The sequence below is a fragment of the Meles meles genome, chromosome 2, assembly GCF_922984935.1.
Source record: "Meles meles chromosome 2, mMelMel3.1 paternal haplotype, whole genome shotgun sequence".
Classification (NCBI taxonomy): Eukaryota; Metazoa; Chordata; class Mammalia; order Carnivora; family Mustelidae; genus Meles; species Meles meles.
The window spans coordinates 200,007,404-200,031,101 of record NC_060067.1 but is presented as its reverse complement, the minus strand read 5'-3'; positions in this window follow the sequence as shown (position 1 = coordinate 200,031,101).

Below are 23,698 nucleotides of genomic sequence, written 5' to 3'. Positions count from 1 at the left end.
ACCCATACTTGGTGTGCCCATGGTACAGTTCACATTCCTCTTTTCTGGCAATGCTCCTCTGTGTGGTGTCCACAGATGATCTGTTGAATGACTTTGAGAGGAATTGTTATGAGTTGACAAAAGTTTAATATGTTACCCTTATTAGGGTCTCTTTAATATTTTTACAAGGGAGCTTTAATTACTATATCAAAAAAAAAACCAAAAACAGATGCCTCTTGTTTCGATGACCACAGCGTAATCACTCAATACTTCCTGCAAGGAAATGGGACTGCCGAATTACATTCTTAATTTCACAGTAGGCTCTGAGTTCCTGGAGTACTTACGATGTTCTGTTTGACTTTGTATCCTTAGTGCCCAGAATGGCACCTGGCACATAACTAAACTCAAGAATATTTGTTGTACGAATAAATGAGTAGTAAGTGATGTTCAAACAATATATGCCAAGAGGATGAAGATATATATTCAAAGTACAGGACCTGAACAATGTGTGGTCTTTCAATATGCAGCCATCTAAGAGAGATTGGCCTGAGCATCATACATCTGAAACAAAAAGTCCACTCCCGACATTGTGAGAACAAAGACCCAAGGCATAGCATAAGAATGTGCTCTGCGGGCAAATTGGGTTTACTAATATCATTCCCTTAATGAGAGTGAAAACGGAAATGAACAAACTGAAACAAATCATTTCTTCTCCCAAAATCACAGGGAGAGAAGCAAGCACTGAATGGAGAAGATGAGGGAGTGATATTTTGCCTCAAATCTGTAACAAGCCCACATATCAAGAATAATAGCACTCTTAGAATTTTGTCAGTTGATATATACAACCAATGAAAAAACGAATCCAGGCACTTACTGTCCTATTTAAAAAATCAGTTGTGAAGTTTTTCCATTTACAAAGTAATGTATGCTTATTTTTTTGAATCAATGAGTTTCTAAATGATGTACAGATGTTGTAAGAATTAAAAACTTTAAATAAATTTGCTTTCACATAGTTGTGATAAACATATTATAATTTATAATTAAGATTTATTTGTCCTCAAAGAATGGCTTTTAAATGTCATTTGAAAAAATCAAGAATGCTACCTGCAAAAAAACCCAAGACATATATTTAACATTTTCAGATACTATTTTTCTTATTCTATAGCCTTTAACATTATGCCAGTGTATGTGGGGGCAGGAGGATGTATTTTTGTATATTAATACTACACCACTATATTGTGATGACTGTGTTGTTCACATTTTACCTAAAGGCAAATTACAACAAAATGAAGATTAAAATGTTGCCATCATCCCATAAATATTCATCAAGATCTGTTTTTAGGTAAGTGTTGTTAAAGTTTGGAAGCTATAGAAAGTTATAAATACACCGCTGGAAAGGTTAATTTCCCTTCCCACTTTAGGGAAAAGAAAGAGAGAGATGGAAACAGAGACATTTTATTTCCTGTGCTATAGGCTATGCTGAGCTAATAGCAAGAAGTAGAATACAATGGAAAACATAAAAATAAAATGTCCATTAAACTGGTATTCATTCTTCAGAGAGCTGGTATGCAGCATGCATCAACCATGTGCGTGTAATTATTGTATAGTTTTTGAAAATATGTGGTGGGAGTCAGTTACTCACCCATGCAGGACTTATTTTTGGATCTGTAAAAGAGCTCTATGTTGGATAATAACATGGTGTCAGCCCTGCATGAAAAGACGGAATGATGAAGTCTAAATTGTTCTGAATGCCTGCAAATGGATCAAATGGCTCAAAATAATAACTCAATTTTTATTAGGACTGTGATGATACTTTCAACCTTTCAGAAATACATTCCTTATGGTACAAAATATGCTACATAAAATTGCTGAAATCTATTGTCATGGAAAAAGAAACAAATTATAGAAAAGTAAAAATAATGGAACGAACGGCTTAAGAGAGCGAGAGAGTCCAGATAAAACAGCAGCTCAATAAGGTGTATTCAAAATTTTTTCCTAGTAAACGGAACCAAAGATCTCCCCACCTTATATTCTGTTACTTATTTATACTTTAAAAGCCTTGATAGATCAGGGCTAAGTTTTACCATTTTGTGTTCTAAAGATAACATACTTTGTATTTATTTTCTTGATGGTTTTGGCTCTAAAAATAAACTTGTGGGGCACCTGGGTGGCTCAGTGGGTTAAGCCTCTGCCTTCAGCTCAGGTCATGATCTCAGGGTCCTGGGATCGAGCCCCACATCGGGCTCTCTGCTCAGTGGGGAGCCTGCTTTCCCCTCTCTCTCTGCCTGCCTCTCTGTCTGCTTGTGATCTCTCTCTCTGTCACATGAATAAATTAAATTAAAACAAACAAATAAATAAATAAATAAAAATAAACTTGTTTATTAGAACATATATAGAAGGAATATCACAAGAAGAGTAACTGGAAAAAAATAAGACAATGGGAAAATTAAATTCTGTTTTGGAGATGAATTCTTTTGGTGTCTCTATTTCCCCTAGAATGGTAGCATCTGCTCCGTGTTATTTCGGTATCTCTACAAATAGAAAAATCGTGAGGTCTTCCAGTGTATTAAAGGCAACTGGAGCTTGGGATAGATTTTCGCACCTCAACAACATTGATTTAATCTTCAAAATTGTACTGGAAAAGTAAAAGCCGTTGAATGTATGATATGTCAGGAAATGGATAAGAAATAGGAGTAGAGGAAATATAAGGAAAGACTGTTGCTGCGTCTCCCAAATCTTGACATTAGACCTGACTCCGAGACAATAGATTTTCAAGCCTTCGATATGGTAGGTTCAGTAACAGCTCCCACTACAGCTTAATTAAGCTTGGTTGATGCAACGCAATCAATATTCCCTTGGTAATGGCATGAGCAATATATCATTTCTATCTCTGGTCAGTATCACAGCTGGATATTTAAACACACTAAGAGTAGTTTGAGGTTACAGTGACATTTGCTTTGCAAGTTCGCTTTTTTTTTTTTTAATAGCCACACTATCAGTTTGTACAGAGTGAAGGCTAACATAGAATTTCCAAGGTTTTAGAATGACCTGTGTCAGAACTCTTCTGGCATGAAATATTATGCATAATTCATAATGCCCAAACTCTTCAAAATTCAAGAAGCATGATTTAATTTCAGACCAGAAGATTAGAATTTGTATGACATTTTTGGCATTGTTATTAATTTTAATAACAAAAGAAACAATTAACTATATGAATATTCCCCCAAAAGTCTATTAAATAATGTATTTTAAGAAATCCAAGCATATATGCCTAAACTGTCATTTGTAATTGGCAATTAAAATGTTTTTTTGTGTCCAAAAATATTTAATTGAGCAAAAGTTTTTTTTTTCTTTTTCTTTTTTTATGAATTTAATAATCTGTCCAGAAATGTATTTGGTCAAAGTTAGTGGGTGAACTGACATTTCAGAATCCAATCTCTTATGCTCTACCTTCAGGTTCAAAACCTCTGATCAATTATACAATAGCAGCCTTGAAGATCAAAGAATCCCTAACTGCTAGTGAGCAAATACGGGGAAGTAGAATAACATTGGAGTGAAGTCATTCATAACATGAAGTTACAGGACAAAGAGAATAACGATCTTAGAGTGTATTTATTTTCTTCTTTTTTTCATGTAGAAAGTAATGGTGTGAACTTATATAATGCTGTCAAAGCTTATCAGATACATGTTTTAAAGTGACCATAATTCAAATTCTGATTGCCTTTAAAAAATTTGAGAGCAAAAAAAATCAATATGTCATAATGCCAGGGAATCTTTTGAATTAATATGTTGTATCATCCATTAGTTTCCCCCTTAGACCAGTCCTACATTGGCTTAAAAGTGCAACCACTGTGGAAGGCTACCAAATGTCCCACCCCCAGTTAGATCAAATTAATGATTGAAAAATACGTAGGGAACATGATTTCCTTTATTTGTTCAATCAAAATTCAAAGCACTGGCATAGCTAGGTTGTGAAATGCTCTGGTCAAACATGGAATATATTTTCTGAATATTTTCAAATATGCCTTCTGCAGGGGTAAAGTGCACGTCTAGTCATTTTCCAAAGATAAACTATGTCGGTAGAACTGTGTTGTGCATCACATGAGGAACAGGTTTTATGGGTGGGTTTGCAGCCAATTTTCTTAATTAGTCTAGACAACTTAAGCAGCTTAAAAGGTATTTCTTGCTTATTAAAAATTCTCTTTATAAACTTACAAGAATAGATTTATAATGAATTCATGCTAAGAAGCATTTGTTGAATTTAGAAAATTTGAGAACAACATGCTAACATCTTGTTCATGCTGTTTATGTGTCTAATCCCCCTTCTTTAAGTTATTGCTTTATATAACTGGGTGGTGGTGGTGGTGGTGGGTGTTGTTTTTGTTTTTGTTTTTTTGAGAAGAATAGTTTTAACAAACCTGAGATTCTTAATGGTTGGGAATTCCACTGACCAATGTGCCTTCATGTCTATTATATCAAACTTCATATTGCTTAATTGTTTTAGGAATGTCTACAACTATGTACATTGCATGTTAGATTCTATTTATTGCATTAAAATTGACCTGATATTTCTATTACTGTCGAGTTGTAATAGATAACATTTTTGAGAGTTTACCCGTAAAGGGATTTTTTTAATGCAGATTTTGCATGCAATATGCACATTCCAGAGGAATGGCTAAGCCCTCTGGCAAAATTAAAGAGGGGTTTGTGTAGTGAGCATAAAATAAATAAGTAGAAGCCTGGCAATGTAAATGAGAAGAAAGAACTTGGGAAATTCTCTGATACTGCAGAATTAGTATCCATCCTTAAATTGGTATAGAGATTTATGTTATTTGATTTGGACTGCTAGCAGCTTGCTAAATTCATTGTTCTCCTGAGCTCCTGCTGCCTCCAAACTGAGAAATAACCACTCAAATGGGATAGAATATATAGAAAACAGATTAACCACATTATGCATATTATCTAATCATCATGCACTCACAAAATATGAGGTTGATATTATTATTAAACTTATTGATGAGCAAACAGGTCAATATTAAATGGCTAGCTTTAGCCTATCCTATTATTAAACACAAAATCCCCCTCCCTGAAAGGGAAACAAGTCACATTCACAAAAGGAATGCAAATTTTAGGACAGAAAAATAAACATGTGAGCTGGTTTTATGTCACTACACCTAAGGCTGTGTACTGGTAGGAGTTCAAAAAAGACTTGAATATATGGGAGAATATAATCTTTTTTTTTTCACTGAAATTCTAAAAATTATGAAGATTGATTCATTCATCCGTTAAGCAAGTATTTCTTAAGCACATATGTTCTAGACATTGGGTCCATAGTGTTAAGCGAGGGTAGAAAAGACCTTTGAATTTAAGGGGTTAACAAATTATGTAGGAAAGAGACAATATGCTAAAAACCAAATAAACAAAAAAAATGAAGTCTAAGGAAATGATATGGCAAGTTGTGACTAGATGGCTACCTTATTTTTATTTTTTTAATGTATATTTTTTCAGGTGTAGAATTTAATGAGTCATCACGCACATACATCATCTGGTACTCATCACAAGTGCTCTCCTTAATACGTCACCCATTTAGCTCATCCCCCCTCCCACCTCCCTACCAGCAACGCTCAGTTTGTTCTCTGTAATTAATAGTCTGTTTCTTGGTTTGCCTCCTCCTTTTCCCCCCATGCTCATTTGTTTTGTTTCTTAAATCCCACATATGAGTGAAGTCATATGGTATTTTTCTTTCTCTGATTGACTTACTTCACTTAGCATAATACTTTCTAGCTCCATCCATGTCATGCAAATGACAAGATTTCATTCTTTCTGACGGCTCAGTACACCACATTTTCTTTCTCCATTCATTAGTTGATGGACATTTGGGCTCCTTCCATAATTTGGCTCTTGTAAATGATGCTGCTATAAACATCGGGGTGCATGTGTCCCTTCAAATCTGTATTTTTGTATCTTTGTGGTAAATACCTAGTAATGCAATTACTGAGTCATAGAGTAGTCTTATTTTTAACTTTTTGAGGAAACTCCATACTGTTTTCCAGAGTGGTTGCCCCAATTTTCATTCAGGAGGCTACTTTAGATTGGGTGATGGGAAACCATTTCTGTGGGGAAGCTCTTCAAGTTGGGACAGGAATGACAGGGAGAACACATTTATATAAACATCAAGAGAAAGAACAGAAGTACGACCAGTATGTTGGAGCAGAATGGTTAAAGTTGATAGTGGCAAAAGATGAATCCAAAAAGAAAATGAAGAAACAAGGGAAATAAATTTTTAGGACAAATTAGAGGCATTTGTTTAAAATGCAGACCAAGGTAGCATCCTTACTATAGATTTGATAGACACAATTACATTAAAATTCTAACAAAATGGACACATATGTGTAAACATTAGATAAAATAAATCAAAAACCTAAATTTGAAATTCACAAATAGAAATAGCACAAAGTGCATTAGCATATGAAAAATATTTAACTTAGTACTATTAAAGGAATTAATAGTAACATTGTAATAATCCCAGTGTCACATTTCAGTTGATAAAAATAGTAACTGATGCTAGCAAGCATATATGGAACCAGAAGTGTTACTCACTTCTGGTGGAAATACACATTGCTGCCCCCTTTCTGGGAAGTAATTTGTCAAAATATATGGAAAACTAAAAATATGTCCATGACTTTAACCAATAAATTCCACTTGGATATTTGTCAAGCTTACTTGCGTTTTTAACATTGGATCACACGCATTTTTAATATAAATCTTATTATAGCTTGTATTCTTTCAGTAGGTTTGAAAATTTGAGAAAGAACTTCCAATGGGGCCAGACTAGGATATTTCAACTGTAATACATCATGTGTTCAGGACACCACAAAGAAAGAAAAGTGAAAGGTGTTTCATTATACCGCATCAAATGCAATGTCCAAACAACATCTATTTGGGACAGTTCAGCAACTGAATGGCCCTGGGCTTCAACTCAGTGATGATTGACTGACTATAGCCTACAACTTAGTCTCTAGAGGGCATGTTAGTTGACCATCCCAGCAAAAGGAGAAGCTATTCTGCCTTCCTAAAAATGATGTGAAGATTTAACTCACCTCTTTTTCAGTCCTTTCTGCATTTGGGGAGTAGGCAAACAGTTTCTGGCATAATTTCCTAAGGACAGTTGTAAATTTAATCCCGTTAATTCCTACCAATGTATAAAACAAGATATCTATATATTTATCCATTAATCTCTTTCTCTTTCTCTATAAATATACATCTGTATTTATCCGTGATGTATTCCTGTAGATATGAAACTCTCTATATACAAATATATAACTATATATCTGGAGATGGATGTAAAACCATAATATAGTATGATGTCACTAATGAAATCAGGCTTGAGTTAAGATCTGACACACTGGTAAGAGTTCATTAAGCAAAGGAGAAAAAACATTCTAGACTGAAGTATCACAACGTGGAAGACTCTATGACAGAAGAAAAGCAACGTTGAGACACTAAAATGCAGGTCGTGCGACTTCAGCACACACTCCAGGGATGCGTTATGGTACAAGAGCTAACTGCAGATTTAAGCACAGGTGAGACTTTATAGGACTTTTTTGCCTGTATCTGTTGTTTTGGTTTTTAATCTAAGAGTAAAGCTATCTGAAGAGAAAACGTCAATGGAGAGTTAAAAAGAAACAATCACAATTAGATTTATTTTTCAAAATACCCACTCCGGCCATACTGTAGAGAAGAAAATTAGGGTGATGGTTAGTGAATATGGAGATGACGGAAAATTGGTCTTAGGATGTGACAATAGATTTGGAAAGAAATAGACAAAATTAGAGTATATTATGAGAAAAAAAAAACCCACATGGCTAAACCTATTAATGAATTGAGAATGAAAGGACAAATTAGAACTGAACAAGCCATATTTGGGTAGAAATTAGTAAGTATTAGGAGTTCAGTTTGCTTTTGCAAAAATGTCAGGTGGGCAAGTGTAGCACAGTGAAGATATCTCCAAGAGACATGAATATGAGAGTCATTCATGCTTGGGTGGTAATCACAGCTTTGAGAATGGGCAGAAAGATAAAGAGTCAGACATGAAGGAGTCTGGTTCAAAGCCTCCAGCTATTCCAGCACATAGTGGCTAATTAGAGGAAGATGAGCCTACAAACATGTCTAAGTAAGAAGAAAGCAAGGACATTGTGGTGGCATGGTCAGCAAAGAAAGAACTTGTTTGTAGAAGGAAAGCGTGATTCACACAATGCAATTGTGGGGTCAAAAAGGATGAAGTTTGGGAGATTTCCTATTGGATTTAGAGAGATTAATGTTATGAGTGACCTTGAAGGATTGGTGCTAATTAATGATAAGTATGGGAGCCATGTTTGAGGGCATCCAATAGTAAGAAAGAGGAGGGGTGTGTGCTGAAGTCGCATGACTTGCATTTAGTGTCTCAAAATAGACACAGGATCTGAAAGGGAAGGGATGTACAGAGTGAAAATTATCTTACGTATACACTCAATTGTCATTCTAAAACAAACCTTTTTAAAAAAAATAACAAAAATTTGTCTTCAGCCCAATTTATCTTCAACTCTTATTGCATTTATCATTTTACTGATCAACTACTTTAAATAGTATTTGACCTCATTCTCAAATTTATTTTTTCTTCCAGTTACTACAATATAACTTCTACTTCACCAGTCTTCAGAAATAATCCTTTTCTTGCAATATACTTTCTTATCATTAACACCATATCCAAAGATATCTTTTTTTTAATTTTTTTTAGAGAGAGAAAGAAGGAATGTGCAAGCAGGTGTGGGGACAGAGAGAGAGACAAAATTTTAAGCAGGGTCCGTGCTTAGTGTGGAGCATGATTCAGGGCTCATTCTCTCAATCCTGATATCATGACCTGAGCCAAAATCAAGAGTCAGCTGCCCAACTGACTGAGCCACCGAGGCACCCCCAAAGGTATCTTTTCATTTTTCCCTTCTTCATTTCTCAAAAGTTATTTGAAACTATCAAACTCCAATATATTACATTATTATGTTTACACTCTATTTTATTCTTAAACACATTCTTTTGGATGTCCTCTGTCTTAATCTGTTAGGGCTACTCTAACAAAATACCATGGATTGGATGGTTTATAAAGAACAGAAATTTATTTCCGGGAGTTCTGGAATCTGGAAAGTCCCAAGACCTGGGTGTCAGTATATTCAATGTCTGATGAGAACTAGCTTTGTCACATATGACTTTCTGTAAATTTCACATGGCAGAAGGGGTAAAGGAGCTCTTTGGGGTCTCTTCTATAAGGTCATTGATCCCCTTCATGAGAGCTCCATCCCCCGCTAATCCCCTTTCAATGGCCCCACTCCTAATGTTATCACCTTTGAAGTTAGAATTTTAATATATGAGTGTGGAGGAGTGTGGATATAAACATTCAGTCCACCGAATCCTCTAAAATATGTTTTCTTTCACTTTTAAGCTATTCTTCTGATGTGGTTCCAAGTGTATTAGTTTGATTGGACTACTAAAATTCTACATGCCTAACTGCCAGTGAGTAATCCTTATACTTACGCAATTGAAAGTTTATATACCCTCTTAATCTAGGAAGAGTATAGATATTTGGGGACTTGAAGCTTACAAAATTTACAGCAGTCTAAGTCAAATTACATATGAAAAAATGGTGTGAAAATGGATGAAATTTGTAGTGAAATTTTATTTTTCTAGAATGAAAAAAGATATCACAACAAATTTTAAATTTTTTCAAAACCAATGAATTACAAAAACACTACAATATCTGGAAAAATAGTATAACATTTTCATTAACTAACTAAATGTTGCAACTCTATAAAATTTTCCCTTCTCTTTTTAGTTGCATAATTTTCTACCAGTCTTTTGTATGACAACATAGTAAAATAGTTTTGATAGGGAAAGTAAAAAAATTAGCTTTTCCTCTGGCATTGTTAATATAAATTTATTTTTATTTTTATTAGTTTACTTTCCTCAAAAACTTTCAGATAATGTTTTCAGGACATAAAATTACCAAATGGTAAAATCAAACATGCCATTTCATAATAAAGAAGAATTCTGTCAAATGAGGGGAAAAAATTTTCAAGTAAGAGTTTGGATTTTTCCTCAAATTAGAGAAAGACTTAATTTTATATATATTTTATTTATTTATTTATTTATTTATTTGTTATATTTTATGTATATACATATATATAAAAAGATTCCCTGTATTTCAAATTTTCTTGCACAGGGTCTAACCTTTTAATTACTGTTTGAATAGGTAATAGTCATTCATCGCTTTGTCAAAGAGTGAGTTTAGGAAATTCATTCCCTGAGATTTATGTTTTCATATCTGATTGGAATCAACCTCTATTTTAATTAGGGCTTACTAAGAATGAACCCTCTGATGACAACTTTCCATGTCTAATGATTGGAAGAATTTTTCGTAAGCTAATTCCTGACTCAAACGTGTCAAAATTTCTTTCTGTTCCACTCCTAGATCCTCCTATTTCTATCAGCCACAGCATTTGGACACAAGAGTTTGCTGATTACAGGATTAAAGTGTTTTTTACTTTGCTAAATTTGTCCACTAATAAATTGAACATGATTTGTCACAATACTTATTTTCTTTGTGTAAAAGAATACTCCAGCTAGCCATTTACATCTTTATAATTTTCAACTTTACTTCTTCAATTTGTCTCAATTTTATAGAGTTTATTTTTTGCTAAATAGCTGAATTCTAAAATAAGTGGCTGGATTTAAATTGCCCTATGTGGAAATACTAATGGCTTTAAATGGAACATTCTCTGTGAGTATATGCATTAACTTAGATGGGAAATACCACAGCAAATTAGATAATAGATGTCCTTTATTCATTCAGTCAGTCATTCAATTAACAACTATTCATTGAGGAAGTGAGATGTTAGTCTTTCTTTGGTTGCTGGGAATAAAGTAATAGTATAACAACATAAACACACACACACACACAAGCCCTGCTTCTCAGGTATCTAAGTATTTGGGGTGAAGAGGGGTAGGTTTAACAAATATTTATATAGGTTACTATTAAATTAAGTTTTTGATAAATGCCATAAAAGGAAGTATAAATTTTGCATGCTAACACATGAAGTCAAACTAAATATCTTTTTCATATGTCATTATCTCTTTTTTTAAGATTTTATTTATTTGACAGAGAGAGAGAGTGAGAGAGCATAAGCAAGGGGAGTGGCAGAGGGAAAAGGGGTAAGCAGGCTCCCTGCTGAGCAGGGATGTGGGGCTTGATCCCAGGACTGCTGGGATCATGACCTGAGCCAAAGGCAGACACTTAACCAGCTGAGCCACCCAGGTGCCCCCATATGTCATTCTTTATACACTAGGAATAGTTAATAAATGTATTAAATTTCTTTTTTTAATGTATTAAATTTCTGCTTATTCATCCAGAGGAGTGTGTGTGTGTGTGTGTGTGTGTGTGTTGTGTGATGATGATGATGATATGGAGTGTGTGTTTGTGTGTGTATAATATATATATACACATACATACATAATGAGTAGAAATTATTTATTCTTTCTCATCTAACCTTGAGTAACATTTCCAGAATTTATTCTTTTAATTGGATTATTATATTCAGGAATAAGATAGAAATGAATTTGATAGACCTCAGAATCTTACTATCTTTTGACATTTTATCTTAAATGCCACTAAGAAAAAGTTTTCATTTGTTAACTCCTGCCATACATGAGTTAAAGATCAATAAAGTCAGATTTATCTCAGATTGAAGGAGCTTTCACTAATGAGAAATACAGTAAAAGAAGAATGGGAAAGTTGAAGGTCTGCATAAGAGCCCAGCAGGGGTGGAGTAGGGAAGAGAAGAGGGAGGAGATGTTCTATTGTAGATCAGAAGTCCTCGTCTGACTTTTTGGGGGAATTTTCATCCCCTGTTTCTTGAGATAAAATGACGTTCTGTGCAATCGTGAACCTGTACGCTGGGTATTAGTGGATACACTGTGCTCTGTTTATTTAGGACATCAGGCTCCCTGAGCCGTACACTTTGGCTTACATTCTCATCTCTACTGTCCGCAACTTCATTGTCATTAGCTTGACTCTAGCTTTCCTTCCCTCTTACTATCCTCTGCTTTACCTTCCAACTTCTTAGAGTCTTCTCTGCCTTCCAAGATGAAAATTAAATCCATATCCATGCATAAAAGAAATACAGCACCAATCCCTTCTCCCAGGTGGCTTAAGAGCCTGGTTGCTCTGTGGAATTTCTCAATAAGAGCCGGGGTGCAAGGAGCCATCTACTTCATTTATACAAGGATCTCATGGGGAATTTCAACATTGAGGCTTTCTGAAAGTATGAAAAGGACTCCTATAAAATTTAACCCAGAATAGTAGATTGAATTTTTATATCCAAAAAGTGATTTAAGCACTGCACGTGAATCCTACATGTCTCCTAAACTTCAAATGACAGAAATGAGTTGCTTGAGAATGGCAAGCTCCATGTGATATTCAGGAACTGTGTCTCTGGCTGTTGCAATTTATAGCCATTTTTCAGGGACTGTCTTTGGCTGTTGCAATTTATAACCATTTTCCCTCCCATTAGAGTTGTAGGCAAACCTTGGCTCTACAAACGTTAGTCAAGCAGACAATACAAAAGTGACAAAAGGAAGGTTTAAAGCTAATTTTGAGATAGTTCTGTGACATGAGCTCATGAATAAAATGGAAAACTAATTATATGGGTAGCATATACAGATTTAAAAGCAAGATACCAGAGAATTCAGGAAGAATGATTCCTTCTAAGACCTGAGACAACCAATGTAATGCAATTTGAGTCACTGGAATAAGATAGTGGAATAACTTATGTTTCCTGTATCAAATATCTGGCAAGCTACTTAAAAGGCAAATGACTATACCTCATCTCAGAACTTCAGAAACAAAAATCTCAGGGGACAGGCCCCAGGAGTCTACTTTTTCAGACAATTTTGTTGGTAACATTTATGTAACTTAAAATGTGAGGAACGTTTGACAGTCCATAATATTCAACTGTAAAAGAAGAGACCCTTTGTGGAATTGCATAATTGAGGAACATGATTGATGTCAAGGCATCATATGATTTATGAGTTATTCATTTAAAGAGTTTTAAAAAGTGGGGAGGATGCAGATTGCTAATGGTAACTGTGGCCTCAGAGTTTTAATGCCATGCACATATGAAGAAAATAAAATATAAGGTCTGCTTTTAAAAAATCATAGCTGGAGTGTCTGGTGGTTCAGTCAGTTAAGTATCCAACTCTTGATTTTGGCTCAGGTCACAATCTCAGGGTTCCTGCACTCAGCAGGGAGTTTGCTGGAGATTCTCTGTCTCTCTCTGCCCTCCCTCTACTCACACTCTAAGTGAATAAGTAAATAAATAATCTTTTAAAAAATCATTACAGGAAAAAACAAATTAACTAAACTTAAAGGATAAAATTTGACAAAAAATCCACTACTATGAGTTGATGATAGAAAAAAATTGGTTTATGTCATAGATTATTAAATTTTCAGTGGGAGAACATAGAAAAAAAGCACCATAAATTTCAGAAACTCCAAAAATGCTCTTTCTGTAAGATAAGGGCAACAGAATGTTGTTGAACACATTTAAATAGATGCCAGAATTGTTGATCATGAAAAAATATGGGTGGCCCATGTACAACAATGTCATTACAGTGTGCTGATACCCCTGGGATGTCAGCCAAAATGGAGGTAATTTTCTGAAAACAGTTCAGTCCTGAACTTAATCCAAAAGGCATCCATTCATAACAACGTATTCCTTTCAAGAAGGGAAAAGCCTATGCCAGAAAAAGGAGTTCTGTTGATATATTTTCATCATAAAAATAAACAGTGCACGCCACTAAGAAAACACTCATTTGGAACAAATTTTAAACATACCTACACAAAATTACTTAGAATATCTGCAATTACAAAAAGTGTATTTGTTCGCTTTTGTGTAAGATGATTTTTACGTGACAAAGAAAGACATAAATAACAAAGAGAAGTCTCTGAAACACCATGCTCTATTGAATTTATGTGTGAGCTAATTTAAAATTCAATCCAGCTTCTCTGCTTTCATAATCATATAGTAATGTTAAAACCCAAACACTGAGCCTGATCAGGAAATGAGATTGATTATTCATATCCAGTTTAAATCTTTCTAGTCCTGAGAGAAATCATTATGAAGAATAAAACTCACAGAGAGCGGTAGAGAAATAACCAGGTCATGAATTTTTACTTTGGTAAAGCTTATTTGGCAGCAGAGTTGAACATGAGTTGATATTAGTGCTCTGTTTCAAAGAATTGAGGAATTAACCCATACCTACTAGAATGTTAAAGTATTTAAACATTCATTGTTGCTATCGTTTCATTAATCAATGCAAACATGACATTCATTGAATGCCTTCTAAGGGCCAGGGTATATACTAGGTAATAGAGACAAAGGGAAATATGGACTCTAGGGAAAGAAAGCGTCAACTGTAAGCATGATAAGTATGTGTATAAAAAAGTGTATTGTGCAGGGTCACATATGTGTTCTGATATGTAATCAGTTGTAAATGGATGTCTGTGTATATATTTATATATAAAATACATTATAAAATTATTATAAATAAGAATAAGATGGTTAATAATTTTTTCCATGAAACAGTACAAGACCTGCTTCTTGGAGACAGTGATAAAGATAAGTGAAATAAAGTAAAAATTAATCAGATTATAATTGGTGGTAAAGGAGAAAGGAGAAGACAAATAGAAAATTCTTTGAGATGAGTGAAAACGAAAAGGTATGGGATATAGCTAATGTATTAACTGGAAGAAATTTTATAACATAAACATCTATATTAAAAAGGAAGATAGGGTGCCCAGGTGGCGTGGTCGGTTAAGCATCCGACCCTTGGTTTCAGCTTGGGTCCTGATCTCCTGGATGCAAGACTGAGCCCCAAGTTGGGCTCTGCGCTCAGCATGGAGTCTGTACGAATCAGTAACCTAAATTTCCAATCTAAGAAATTAGAAAAAGCTAACAAACCTAAATCTAGCTGAAGGAAAGAATAAATAAAGTTTGATGGAAGTAAATTAAGTAGAGAGTAGAAAGATAATAGAGAAAATCAACAACAGTAACAAAATTTGTTTCTTCAAAAATATCCAGCAAAATTGACAATTAAGTAAATTGACCAAGAAAAAAAAAAGAGAGAGAGAGAGAGAGAGAGAGAGAGAAGTCTCATTTCTTACTAAATCAGGACTGAAAGAGGGGACCCTGCTATTGAATTCTCAGAAATAAAGGATGTTTAAGAGAACACGATGGATAGCTGTGTGTAAACATGTTAGATCAGTCAGATGAAATGAATACATTCCCAGAAAAACTTCTACTGCTGAAACTGACTCAAGAAGAATCAGAAAACAGTCATTTAAAAGCTAAAGATTTTTAATTAATAATAATAATCTACACACCTACCACAAAGAAAACCTGAGCGTACATGCTTTCCTGGTATGTTCTACCGCTATACAATTCTTCACAAATTCTTCCAAAAAACAAAAGACAGGGAATACTTCTCAACTCATTCTGTAAGGCCAACGCTTCTCTGATCCCAAAACCATACAAACACATTACAAGGAAACTTCAGATAAATATCTCTCTGCATATAGACACAAAAAAAACTTTAATAAAATATTAACAGTATCCAGCAACATTAAAAAGAATTATATACATGACAAATGAGATTTAGCCAAGGAATGCCAGAATGGTTAATCATCCAAAATCAGTCAAGATAATACATTATATTAACAGAACAAAAGATAAAATCAAGGGCACCTGCATGGTTCAGTCAGTTAAGCATCTGCCTTCCGCTCAGGTCATGATCCCAAGGCCCTGGGATCAAGCCCCATATTGGGCTCCCTGCTCTCCAAGGAGTCTGCTTCTCCCTCTCCCTCTGCCCCTGCCCCTGCTTGTGCTCTCTCTCATGCTCTCTCTCAAACAAATAAATAAAAATTTAAAAAAAGACAAAATCCATATAATCATCTCAGAAAGGAATGGACATAATTTACTGAATGCTATCAATTTGTCAGACATTGCTAGATACTTTCCAATGCAGATATTTACAGGGGTAAATGGCCAACATGACATTAGGTTTACTGAAAATGGAGGAAGCTTTGGTTTCCATTCCCAAACTTGAGAAGAGGAAAGACAGATAATGGTTTAGGAAGAATGGAGCTAGCTTTTCTAACAGACTGCCTCTCATTTGACCTCTGTATGTTCACTCCATTATGTCTATTGAGATAATAAAGTGTATAAAGAGTGTACCCATATGCAGCCCAGACTCCAATCCCAACAGATTCCATTAAATGAATGAACTTTATTAATGCTTAAGTGGTATTTATAAAAGTCATGGTATAACATAAAGCCAGCTGGCACTTTGTGGTTGGGAAAAGTGGCTTTGTCTGTCTTATCCCCAGTCCCCCCTAGTGTAAAAAGCTGATCACAGTGTAGGCTCTCCCTATCTCATTTGGTTGCTGTGAAGATCAGATGGATCATTGTTCATGAAAACTGTCTGTCAACACGTAATCTTTCACATATATTGGATGTGCTTTAAAAAAATAAAATCAGATAACCAGAAGGAAAGTTGCCATTCATGATTATTTTGGACTTTTATAATCTGTCTTGGGAAAATACACTTGTGTAAGAATGCAACTTTATTGACTTTTAGCATGTTTATAAACATACTATGTTTGTTTATAAAAACACAACTTCCTGATCTAGACTAAACGGAGAAACTTGAGATAGAAGACAAATGAACTGTTGCCTGTTAATGTAATAGGAATTTTAAGAGAAGAAAACTGGAACTCTGGGTTGAAGGGAAGGAAATGAAGGAAAAAATATGCTAAAAGGAGAATGTGTCAAATAGTGAATTCTAAGGGCAGAGATGGCCGGTAAGAAATCCTATATGGTAGGTAAATTCTAATGATGCTACAATGACTAATAGTAAAACTTAAATTTCTTTCTCTCCGGGATAATAATTGACATCCATTAGACTCAAATATTTAGAAAACATCTATAATGTTGTTAACTCATTAGGTGAAAGGACTATGTTCATGTTTTGGGGTAGGATAATCAAAAGCAATGTGAATATCAGTAATTGATAATAATAGGATTCCACAGTGATTAAAAGAATCCTTAGGGTTGGAACTCAGAGCAAGACTTTGTGGGTGATTAATATAAAAATGTATGGATTCCCATCTCCAGAGTGTACCTTTACTGTTATCTTTGAGAGGGTGTTGGATTTACAGTAATGGTAACCAAGAAAAAGGAAGAGACAATACAAGTTTGGGTGACTTAGGGACATTCAAATTATGTTAACAAGGTTAATTTCATAAGAACAAAACAAATTATTTCTAAAGTAGAGATTAACACGAAGCTAATTATTAACATATAAAACAATTAAAAACAATTAAAATTCAAATAGAACGTTTTCCTTTATTATTGTCATCATGATAGTTATAATTTTTACAAGGCAGATAAAAAACGAGGCCAATATCGTTTATCTATCAAAATAGGAGATATTTTGAAATTAGTAACCATTTGGGAAGCCTGGGTAGCTCCGTTGGTTGGGTGTCTGATTCTTGGTTTTGACTCAGATCATGATCTCAAAGTCCTGAAATGCAGCCCCATTTCGGCTCTGGGCTCAGTGGGGAGTCTTCTTGAGATTCTCTCTCTCCCTCTCCCTCTGCACCCCCCCTTGCCATGCTCTGTCTCTCAAATAAATAAATAAAATCTTTTAAAAATTAATAACCATTTAATCCAACATTTATTGAAGAACGCATGTCTCTACAGTGATCCAACAGCTAGCAATTGTATTTTTGGCATGTAGTGTTCAGTTATCTATACCTAAGTATTATTTTTTTGCACATATAGTTGGTAATGGCAACTCATGTTGATTTATGGAAACTTAAGTGTGGCCAACTGCTCTCCTCTATTTCTGCCCACCACCTACCCTACCATCCAAGACGGTATAACTTCTTTCCTGATTTTTACCAATAGAAGCCTATTGTAAGTATATCCAACCATTGTAACCAGTGTATCAACATTTCCATAAATTTAAGCCAGCACTGATGAGACCAGTGGATTGGGAGATAACTAAGATATAAAATTAAAAGAGGAAAGAAATGAAGTGTAGTTGAGAATGATTATGAATTAATTCAAGGTTTTTTTTTTCTTTTATATCTGCAGTATTGGGGGGAGGGATGAAGAAACTGGTGTTAACAAACTAACTTTGAGTTGGGAGTCTCAGTCATTGAATCTTTAGAAAGCATATGAGAGACAACATAATTAGACCCATTTTTGGAACAAATCTACTGAGTTTCAGAGAGATTTGATTACTTCTAGAAGTTTACATTACAAATTAAAGAAGACTGTAATGTTCAAACTTTCATCTCACTGAAAAATCCTTGTGAGTTCGCCCTGGGCATAAAATAAGCCCACAGCTTCTACCATTCATAGAAAGTAAACATCGGGCAGCTACTTTATGCCATATTAAAATTTGGAATTTAATGTATTTATAATGATAGCAAATACATTTTAAGCCTATCAAAAGATAACATATTTTTTCAGAGACACTTTGAGGAACAAAGTTGTTTTTTCACAGTTTGTGTTGTTTTTCTGTGTGATGTGAGAAGTCAGACAAAAAGGAATACATCTATCTTTTAAAAGATCAGTCATCTAATGTACATAATATATACATTGGATTATCACTGGCAAAACATAGTTTCACTATTTAAAAACTAAAACTGGAGTAATTTTGATAATAGAGTATTATAAAACCTAAAATATATAAACAACTTAATGTGATCATTTATATGTGTAAGTCATATACAAAATAATCTCCTTTCCAAAAATTTCATATAGGAGAAAAACCCTCAATTCTTTAATCCGAGGCCATTCTTACATCTGTGAGTTTATCTCTTGGGACACTGTGACGTCTCGTTGAGCCTTTATTCTTGGACAGACATGTTTCCAAGCATATTGTGTTCTCTAGCCTTAAATAGTTTTGTTTTGTTTGAATCTTATCTTGATTTGGGGAAAATACATTTCACTCCATGAGGTACATTTCTAAATGATGCTCCAGAAATAGATCAAAGAAGCAAATTATTTGCATGGATTGGTTCAACTGAGAGAATAATGTGTTCCTGCAGTCTTCTTGTCTTGTCTTACCTCCCACACTAGAAGTTGTTGCAGGATCCCAGTGCCACTCATATACTCAACAAAGCAAGGTTTTCAGACCGAAACAATACTTTTCTCCAATTTAACAATTAGAGTCTAGAAGTATTATGCATACCTGCTGATGATTTTGGTACAATGAACCAGAAGATTTTTGCACTAAAATATACATCAAACTTTTTCTGATTACTTGTGTTTGTTTCACTGATTAAATCAGAAACTTCAACATAAAATATTTTTACTAGGCATCCCTGAATTTTATTTAAAATCCAGTAGAAAAATTCCAAAAGTTGGGTCAATATTTTCAAAATTTGTAAAATTTTAGGTACTAAATAGCAAATCCTCATTGTCTTGGTTTAATGCTTCTGTGTAATTGTGTGCGTGTGCATAGAGTGGGTACATCAGTGCACACTCTAATGCCTTTAGCATGAATTTTAGTATTTTACTTTTTACAACTAGAACATGGCTGGCATTTAGGAAAGGGTTGATTTACTTTTGCACGTCAAGTATGGAAATACAGCTTTTCCCTCACACGGTGACTAATGAGCTTTTCAGTAGAATGGTGTTTTACAGAGTTTTATGCAACAAAGGACTAGTGGCTACTTTTTATTCTATACTCAAGGCAGCAAAACATGGCAAGCAGAACCAAAATGTCAAATGTAATCTATCATGACTCAATTACATGTGACAAGAAACATAGAAGGAAAGAAATATATTATTAGATAAATCTCAAAGAGCACATTAGACAGTGGAAAGATTTTATTTATTTCTCATAATGCATTATTTGCCAGCAATAAACAAATATATCTAGTCAATTTCCATAAACCATAACTATGATACATACAAGTACTATACTATTCTCCATCTGCTTCTCTTTGATTGTGATAAGCAAAGTACAGTATCTTTAAATATTCCACTAATTCAATAAGATAACAATAGGAAGAGACTACATTTATTACAAGAAATATCTGAGATAAGTAGTTTCAATATCAACTTGTCAATAAAATGTGAGAAGTCAAAATTGTTGCAATTTCCTACAGCCAACAATGGCAATTTCAGAAAAAAGGAAAAAAAAAAAAAGTTCATTTAGCCAGACTCTGAGAGGAAACTGAACAAATTTCAGTCAATATTTTCATGTTGGACTTGGGAAGCAACCATCATGAAATATCCCGGTAGGACATTTTGGATTCAGATATTTTCAAAGTCGAAACAGAATCTAATGAAACCATGTGGGCTTCTGGAAGGTTTTGACAATATTTGTTTCAAACAATTCCCAGGATCCAATATAAGTTACTTTACTCAGATCTTCTGTAGCAAGGTTCTGCTGCAATGTGCTTTCTTTTTTTTTTTTTTTTTAAGATTTTATTTATTAATTTTGACAGAGAGAGATCACAAGTAGGCAGAGAGGCAGGCAGAGAGAGTGAGAGGGAAGCAGGCTCCCTTCAGTGCAGAGAGCCCGACGTGGGACTCGATCCCAGGACCCTGAGATCATGACCTGAGCTGAAGGCAGCGGCTTAAACCACTGAGCCACCCAGGCTCCCTGCAATGTGCTTTCGAACATGGAGGCACTCACCTGTCAGTTACTGCAGAATTGGTGCCAACATCTGAAGCCTAGAGCTGCATTTTCCAACAAGTTAGCCACTAGCCACATATAGCTGTATAAAATTAAGCTTAAATTTGTTAAAATTAAAAATCTATTTTTTTCAGTAGTTCCTCAAGTGATCTTATAAGTGTGTGGAAAGCAGATCCTTGGAAATATTTGGTGAACTGCCCTACTGCTCATCACAGAGAAAGGAGAAGCAAGGGAGGAACAAGTCAGCTGAGCATGCTGAGAAGTGCAAGCCTAGCGTTGCCCAGGGAGGTCTAATTTCAGGGAGAGCGATACACCCAACAGGCAATGCAAACCCCTGCCTGCCCAAGCGTGGATACCCTAGCCTCGACTAATTACTCTCTGCTACAAATATCTCAACCCAGTCTCTCCTTCCTTTCTGAAGCCATTTTCAGATTGTCTTAGAAATCCTGTCTTGTTGGGCTTTAAAAGTCTTATTATGTAAGTAATACAAATTTCAGACTATCTCGGGATGTGCGTGGCATCATCTGTGTTGGCATTTGAACCCGATTTGGGGTTTTCTTCAGGATATCTACAACCGATTGTATTAGTACTATAAATGATTAATCCAGGAACATTTTATGATATAATTTATCATCTCTAAATAGGTGACTTTTAGAGACATCACGTATTTGACTCACTCAAAAATATCTATATTTAGAACCATAAAGGATAATTCACACTCCGTAACATCATTTCGTAGGTACATTTGATAAGGAGAGACCCTCACAATATCTATCTTAAAGAGTCACAAAAAGGGCCTGGAAATTGCATTTATTCAGACTCTTGTCACTGCGTGTTGTCATTATGTGTAATAATTACGGAGAAAGTACTCATCCCATGACTGCCAATAATGGAAATGTTCTAACTACCTTTCCTAGTCTCTTCTGTTTTCCTGACACCTAACATAAATCACATAGGTTTAATCCCATTTCCTCCTGTAATATTGTCAAAAGTAATATAGAACAGCTATCTCCAAAAATCACTCTTCATGTACTTTAAAGAAAATTCTAAGAAAATACCTCATCTATCAGCCCCACTGCCAGCTACCAACTAAATCTCTTCTTAGGCTATATTCTAAGTACTCTTTGCCAGACCATGAGCCATTTTAATATATCTTCTCTGGATGTTTGTTTTCCAGGTCCTTTTCATCTCTTGTAAGAGACAGATTCTGCAACTGGGCACTGGGTCTCAGTAATTTAGTGACAGTGAAAATTAACGGATAAAAAATAAATTAAATAATATTTGTTGGTTCTCTTGTTTGTATCAGACAGCCTTCTAAACACCAACATCTTTACTGCCATGCTTTTGGACTGTCCCATTCCTCTCTTTTGTTATTATGATATACAATTATAGGCATAAAGAGAGTTTACATGCTTAAGGAAACTTCTTGTTTTCATCCTTATCTCTATACGTAACGGTTCTTTCCCCTTTCTTCCTTGCATGGAAGGATGAACCATTCGCTTAGGCCACGTTCAACCTTCACTGAGTCTCAGTGAGGGTAGAGAGCCATTAGAATATCTGGACAGAAAAAGGAGGCGCTGCAAAGAAAAAGACAGAGGTAACGTTTGCTGGTTAAAGCAAATACTTGCTATATTATGGAAGGTACTTCTGTCCTTGCTTTTATCACCAAATTCTTACTCCAATTATGTTTGCATTACTGCCTTTAGAAGCTACAATCTTTTTACTTGGATTTTATACTCATTGTAATCAGACTGTTTTGGATTCCTAGAAAGGAAATCCACTCGAACCAGTGAAATTTAAAGGGACATTCTGTACCATACAGGCCTTATGAGAACACAGGAAAAATGTACAACAAAGCACAAGGAAGTATATGAATTGACAGCCCCAGGACACTTACATGTCCTTCTTTCTTCACTCCATGATGACTCTCTCTCTCCCCGTGTTTCCTCTACAAACTTCTCTATGTCATAAAGTGTGGGTATTTCTATTTTTGTTTTTGGTAATTTATCTTGTAGTTGACTCAGATTAGCTATCCCAGCCTCAAATTGCAAATAGTATCTGAAGCTTGTCTTTTGTCCCAACTGCAAACTTTTGCATCTCTTATTTCAGATTCTGACTGATCAGAATTTTTGTGAGCCAACCACAAACCATGCATAGTTCCACCTGTAGAATAATGTGTCCAAACCCGATCCAATCTTCTTTCGGTGGAGTGTGAAGAGGAGCAGAATATATAAAGCAAAACTATTTCCCACTCCAAGATTTCCTTCGGTGGTTAAATGCAGTGAAGTCTTAGAGAAATAAATGATATTAACATCCAGGTGAACAGGATGTGGGGAAGTATGAAAGGAGAAACAATGTAATGCAGTGTAATATAGGGACAGCCCAAGATCACGCCAGTCTTAATTTTATCTCTTTTTTTTTTTTAAAGATTTTATTTATTTATTTGACAGAGAGAGAGAGATCACAAGTAGGCAGAGAGGCAGGCAGAGAGAGAGGAGGAAGCAGGCTCCCTGCGGAGCAGAGTGCCCGATGCGGGGCTCGATCCCAGGACCCTGAGATCATGACCTGAGCCGAAGGCAGCGGCTTAATCCACTGAGCCACCCAGGCGCCCCCAGTCTTAATTTTATCTTAATGAAGACGATTGTAATTTTCGGGAGCTCTGGAACTAAAAAAGAGTAAAAAAGATTAAGTGAGAAAAACTCATTTTGCATCTGAAAAGTAAAACATACCTAGAAGTAATAGAGAAGTTTAAAAAGGGTAACCCATGTTCACACTGATACAACTCACATAGGGCCTGAAGAAAAGTGCTTTGCAGCACGTAACAGAAACATCCTACAGATCGTGTGTAATCTCATAGAATTTAAGGCCTCATAAGAAGATTGATCAGATGAACCTCAAATCCAAATATCAATTCTGAATG